Genomic DNA, 6307 nt, shown 5'->3' with positions numbered 1-6307 from the left:
TGTAAGACGTGAAGTCTATGGACAGCACGTCCTCCCAGTCCATCCTGTCATCGATCACAGAGGTCTGAGATGACAGCATGCAGGAGAATCTGGACAAACCGCTAACTCTGGACAAGCTGACAAAGGCCATCAAGTCTTTTGAGACGAAGAAAACTCCCGGAAGCGACGGCTTACCAGTTGAGTTGTATTCGGCCCTGTGGTGCTGGGTCAGCCCAGACCTGCTCGAAATGTACGAGAGTATGCTCCTGGCCGGCAGCATGTCAGAATCCATGAGGAAAGGCATCATCACCCTCATCTACAAGCAGAAGGGGGAGAGGGCAGAAATCAGAAATTGGCGGCCCATCTCACTGCTTAATGTAGACTACAAGATTCTGTCCAAAGTCATCGCCAGTCAAGTCAAGTCTGCTCTGCAGTTGGTGATTCACCCTGACCAGACCTGTACTGTACCCAGCAGGAAGATCTCTGATAGTGTCGTGCTACTCAGGGATACGATCGCCTACGTACGGGACAGGAGGGTGGACACCTGCCTCATCAGCCTGGACCAGGAGAAGGCTTTTGACAGGATATCGCACACACACATGATGGACGTTCTTTCCAAAATGGGGTTTGGGGAGGGAATCTGCAATTGGATCAAACTGCTCTCCACAAACATCAGTAGCACAGTCCAAAAAATTGGGTGGTAATCAGAAAGTTTCCAATCATATCTGGAGTCAGACAGGGCTGTCCTCTTTCCCCTCCCTTGTGTGTTTTCTGTATCGAACTCTTTGCTGAGTCTATTAGGAAGGATGCGAGCATAAGAGGGGTGACAATCCCAGGCAGTGGAGTCACTCAGGTCAAAGCCTCCCTGTACATAGATGATGTTGCTGTATTCTGATCGGATCCGCTGTCCATTCGCAGACTGATGAGCATCTGCGACCAGTTCGAACTGGATTCGGGAGCCAATGTTAACCATGGCAAGAGCGAGGCCATGTTCCTTGGGAACTGGGCTGACCGATCCTTTGTCCCCTTCACTGTCAGGTCAGACTACCTGAAGGTGCTGGGGATATGGTTTGTAAGGGCCGGGACGTGCACCAAAACCTGGGAGGAGCGAGTAGCCAGGGTACAACATAAACTGAGCATGTGGGAGCAGCGATCTCTCTCTATTATGGGTAAGAACCTGGTCATCAGGTGCAAGGTGCTCACGTTGTTGCTGTATGTGACGCAGGTCTGGCCCATACCCCACTCCTGCGCTGTGGCGGTCACCCGAACCATTTCCCACTTTATCTGAAGACGCAAAATGGACAGGGTCCGGAGGGACACGATGTTCAAACCTCTGGATAAAGGCGAAAAAATGTACTCAACGTCGCCCTCAACCTGATGGCCACCTTTGTATGTGGCTGCATCAAGCTGTGCGTAGAGCCCCAGTATGCAAACACCAAGTGTCACTACGTGCTGAGGTTCTATCTGACCCCGGTGTTGCGAAGGATAGATCTGGTCACATTGCCACGGAACGCTCCATTCAGTTGGACCGTGCCTTCGCGGAAATGTTTGTGTGGAAAAACACCTTTGACCACCAATCCATCAGGCAGTGGTCAGCACGGAATGTCCTCAAGTATATTTTTGGAAAAGTCTGGAAGAGGAAAGACCGGCGGGAAAGCTCAGTCCAAGGCCAAGTCTCGCTCCTCCCGGGCTGGACTGCAGTTCCTGGTGGGCCGTGTTCACAGGCTCCTGAGAAAGGGCAAATATGCTGAGCGTGTGGGTGCCGGAGCCCCGGTCTATCTGGCTGCTGTGCTCGAGTATCTGACTGCTGAAATCCTCGAGTTGGCCAGTAACGCGGCCCAGGACAACAGGAAGGCCCGCAACATCCTCAGAAACCTACAGCTGGCTGTCCAGAATGACGAGGAGCTCACCAAGCTGCTGGGAGGGGCGACCATCACTCAGGGCTGTGTGCTGCCTAATATCTAGGCCATGCTGCTGCCCAAGAAAACAACGTTCGCAGACCTCCAATCCTCTGGCACCTCCCCCATATTCAGTGAGGATTTGAAGATGATCCTCAGCGCATCCACTATTTCCTCCCTGGCTTCCTTTAACAACCTCAGATGCAAACCATCTGGCCCTGGTGATTTATTCATTTTGAAGGATGTCAGACTCTCTGGTACTTCCACTCTCATTATGCTTATCGTATCTAATATTTCACACTCCTCTTCTTTTCCTACAATGTCTGCATCATCCCTCTCCTTTGTGAAGGCAGAGACAAAAAACTCATTAAGAACCCCACCCACATCTTCTGGATCCACACAGAAGTTCCCTTGTACATCTCTGATAGGCCATAACCTTTCCTTAGTTTTTTTTTTATTTCCAAAATATACTTTATTCATAAAAAATTGTAAAAATTACATTGCCTAACAGTTTCCAAACAGCACCAAAAAATACAAACATTGCAAGGGAGATCAGTTTCCTTCAATACTGTCATGAGTTTCTTCCCAACCCTTCCGTTTCACAATTGTCATGTCAATTACAGTTTTACATTTGCAGCAATTCAGAATATTAACGATACAGTTAGAGGGGTTTCCCATGGATCCAGCCCCTCAGTCCAGCTTGGTGGGGGAACCTTACACTGTGGTCTTTCCCCATTGAGCCTTTGCTGCGGCTGCCCCAAGCTTTAGTGCGTCCCTCAGCACGTAGTCCTGGACCTTGGAATGTGCAGTCTGCAACATTCGGCGGTGGACAACTCTTTGCGCTGGAAGACCAGCAAGTTTCAGGCAGACCAAAGGGCGTCTTTCACCGAATTGATAGCCCTCCAGCAGCAGTTGATGTTTGTCTCGATGTGCGTCCCTGGGAACAGCCCGTCGAGCACAGACTCTTGTATACCCTTTCCTTAGTTATCCTCTTGCTCTTGATGGACTGATAAGACATCTTTGGGTTTCCTTCAAGTAGTTGTATCCAGTCCACATCCACCAAACCACCTCTCAGTTTTGTAAAATTTGCCTTCCCCCAATTTCGAACTTTTATTTTTCGAGCTGCCCTGCCATTACTTAGCTTTACAAACTCATTATTGCTCGTGTAATAAGTGTAATAAGTAGAATAATTTACCAGTTACTCACCGATCAGCTTCTTCCCCTGCACCATGGAGGCTGAAAAGGCAGAAAAGAAAAGAGAGACCAAAGAGCACCTCCTTCCCCTAGTCAGTGAAGTCCCTCACACATCAACTCACAGCTTTACACTCTGTCCAAACAGCACTTTCTAATTAGTAATTATTCATAAATTACACTAACTAAAACATTAGTAACCTGACCAATTACAAGGTAGCTATTTGAGGGTTTTGAAACAAAGAGCTTTTTTCCCTATCCTGATTTCAGGTCCCACTCTGGACACTTGCTTTTGATTCCAGGACACTGAGGGAAGGGTGCTGCCGAATATCCAGGCCGTGTTGCTGCCCAAGAAAACCAGCGCTCCGGGCACCAAAACCAAGTCAATCTGCCAGGATTTTATCAAATACCCAAAGGCTCTTTTCAGATCCACCCACAGTATCTGAAAGGGCTGATTACTGTCTGATGTCTGCTGTCCCCACACCTCTGTCTATCCCTCTTCATCTAGAACAACCAGTGTTATCTTCCATTCCTTTCACCATCATGAGTTTAACTCGCTTCTCCTTATAGACAGTCAGATATCAATGTAATAATGAAATGATCTGTGTCAGTGCTGGCCATTTCCCTGTCCTGATTTCAGACCCCACTCTGGACACTTGTTTCCCATTCCAGGACCTTCTTGTATTAATATTCAGCACCACCTGTCAGTCAGAAACTTGTCTCAATGAACCGATCCTTTTACTGAACTTCCAACTGCTGCTGTCTATTTCTCGAGGGAAAGAGCTGCTCACTGAATAAGGATGTGAGGGGAATGTAACCCGGCTGCTGGTGAGAAGGTCCGGTCTTCTCAATCAAAAGCCTTTTATTTTCACAGAAATAACTTGTTAAATACAAATCTGATTCCAACACGTCAATAACAGGACAGAATGGGAACCTTTTAAAAGGATGAAGCAACTATTTCAGTGGCTTCTCACTGTCCCCCTGAAGCCTGTGTGAAGGGGAATTACCAATAGTCTGTAATTTATTACTTCCACACCGAGTTTGAGTTATTTGTCGTGTGAAAGATTGCTGAACGGAGTCTTTTACTGTCAGTTACGGATGAGAAGTTGACAAAAATTGGCAAAATAAAGCTGTTCATAAAATAGCACCAGCAATTTGAGTCGGTAAAAGCAAAATTGTGTTTTAAAAGTATATTTAAACCACTACGGGAAAATAGATTTTTATGTACTTTTCCAGTCGATCACTTCTTTTCCATAGTGAAATTGGCGGCTTTCACAAATTCAAATATTGTGCCAGGTTGACAGGTTCAACCAATGATTTTTTGTATTTTGTGCTTCGAAGTTCTCTAATTGAATCATGCAGGTGAGTTAATGGCTGTGTGGCCTCATGGATAAGGCGTCTGACTTCGGTGTATTCTATGATGTTATCAGAAGATTGCGGGTTCGAGTCCCGCCACGGTCATTTTGACCCAAAGGGATTATGCAGGGCTTTGGGGATCGAGTCGGGGACTGAACAGATTGGAAGCCCGACACAGACTTAATGGGGCGAATGGCCTCCTCAGGTGTTGTCACTGACTTTATGAGAAGAGGGTGACCAATCAGAAGTGGGCTGGGGTTACAGCGGGCTCAAACTGCAGGAATTCCAGGACTCTGAATGACTGAGCTGAAACTGATCAGTTTCACTGCAGGAAACACCGTCTCGGGGGAAATAACATCACAAATAATTCCATTTGACTAATTATTCAATTATAAAACAATGGGCAGATGTGAAGGTGTGATGTTACTTTTCACTGTGAGGGGAGAATCCGCCATCTGGATAAATCAGCAACTTTATAACATCGTCTGTACGTTTGGAAAAGAAACGATGAAAACTCTCCCCATAACCCTGGTGCGGTGGAAAGGCTCAATTCAGAGATTGGAAGATAACGAGAGCACAACATAAATCATTAACCGATATTTCCGGCATAAAACACACCCCAGCTCCCGTTCCCAAGTCGCTGCTGTCCCTATGAGGCGGTGGGTGACTCTGAAAAGAGACTTTGTTTTGTGTTTCTGCAGGAAAACCACAAAGATCCTCCCAGGCAGTGAAACTCATCTTCCCAGAATCGCCATACCAGATTGAAACAGAAAACACAAAGACAGTGAGAAAGTTCCAGAGAGTTACTGAGCATTAAAACCAATGAAATAAACCAATTCTGGAGAGATGTTGGTGCAGCTTTTTCAGAGAGATTGTGGGTGGCTCTTAAAAGAGCCGTTGTGTTTTGAATGTTTTCACTACATGGTGGAGTTTTACTTGGAGTTGATGTACTTGGTCACTCACTTTGTCCCTTCTCACATTCCGAGCGCTTTATTGGGTGGACATATTTATTCAGGCAGTTTCAACAGCTCAGCCGACATTGAGTCAGAAACCAGAAATGGGAGTACGGGACACAGACAAGGAATTGAGGCTGAACCTTTATAAATCTCACTGGTTATAGGCCTCAGCTAGAGCATTGTTTCTCATTCCATGTTTCATACTTTAGCAGGAATGGCAAGGCCTTAGAGAGGGTGCAGAGGAGATTTACTAGAATGCATCAGAGATGCAGGAATTCAGCTAATGTGGAAAGAATAGTGGTCTGGGGTGTGTGAAGCTGGGGTCCTTGTTCTTAGAGCAGAGATGTTAATGGGGCAGTTAATAGTTGTGTTCAACATTGTGAAGAGTTTTTATAAGAATAAAGAAGTTTGACTGCAATTAGACAGAGCCTTGGTGAGATCACACCTGGAGCACTGTGTACAGTTTTGGTTCCCCTTACCTAAGGAAGGATATACTTGCCTTAAAGGAAGTGTATCAAAGTGTCACTCGATTGCTTCCTGGGATGAGGGGATTGTCCTGTGAGAAGAGATTGAGTCGACGAGGCCGATATTCCCTAGAATCAACGGGTGGGAATCGGAAAGTTTGCCGATCCAATCTGGAGTCAGACAGGGCTGCCCTCTCTCCCCTGTCTTGTTTGTTTGCTGTATTGAACCCTTTGCTGAGTCTATTCGGATGGATGCGAGCATAAGAGGGGTAACAATCCCAGGCAGCAGAGGCACTCAGGTTAAATCCTCCCTGTACATGGATGACGTCGCCGTCTTCTGTTCGGATCCGCTGTCCGTGCGCAGACTGATGAGCGTCTGCGACCAGTTCGAACTGGCCTCGGGAGCCAAAGTTAACCACCGCAAAAGCGAGGCCATGTTCTTTGGGAACTGGGCTGACCGATC

General features: G+C 46.8%; 1 non-coding gene across 1 annotated transcript; it reads left to right on the top strand.

Moving 5' to 3' along the window:
• The first annotated feature begins 4440 nt into the window (after positions 1-4440).
• Positions 4441-4529, top strand: trnar-ucg (transfer RNA arginine (anticodon UCG)). The gene is given in 2 exon segments: positions 4441-4477; positions 4494-4529. It is a non-coding gene; the product is annotated as a tRNA-Arg (tRNA).
• Positions 4530-6307: the final 1778 nt, after the last annotated feature.

Source organism: Heterodontus francisci, unplaced genomic scaffold, assembly GCF_036365525.1.
Source record: "Heterodontus francisci isolate sHetFra1 unplaced genomic scaffold, sHetFra1.hap1 HAP1_SCAFFOLD_51_1, whole genome shotgun sequence".
Classification (NCBI taxonomy): domain Eukaryota; kingdom Metazoa; phylum Chordata; class Chondrichthyes; order Heterodontiformes; family Heterodontidae; genus Heterodontus; species Heterodontus francisci.
This window is presented reverse-complemented; position numbering and strand designations above follow the sequence as displayed.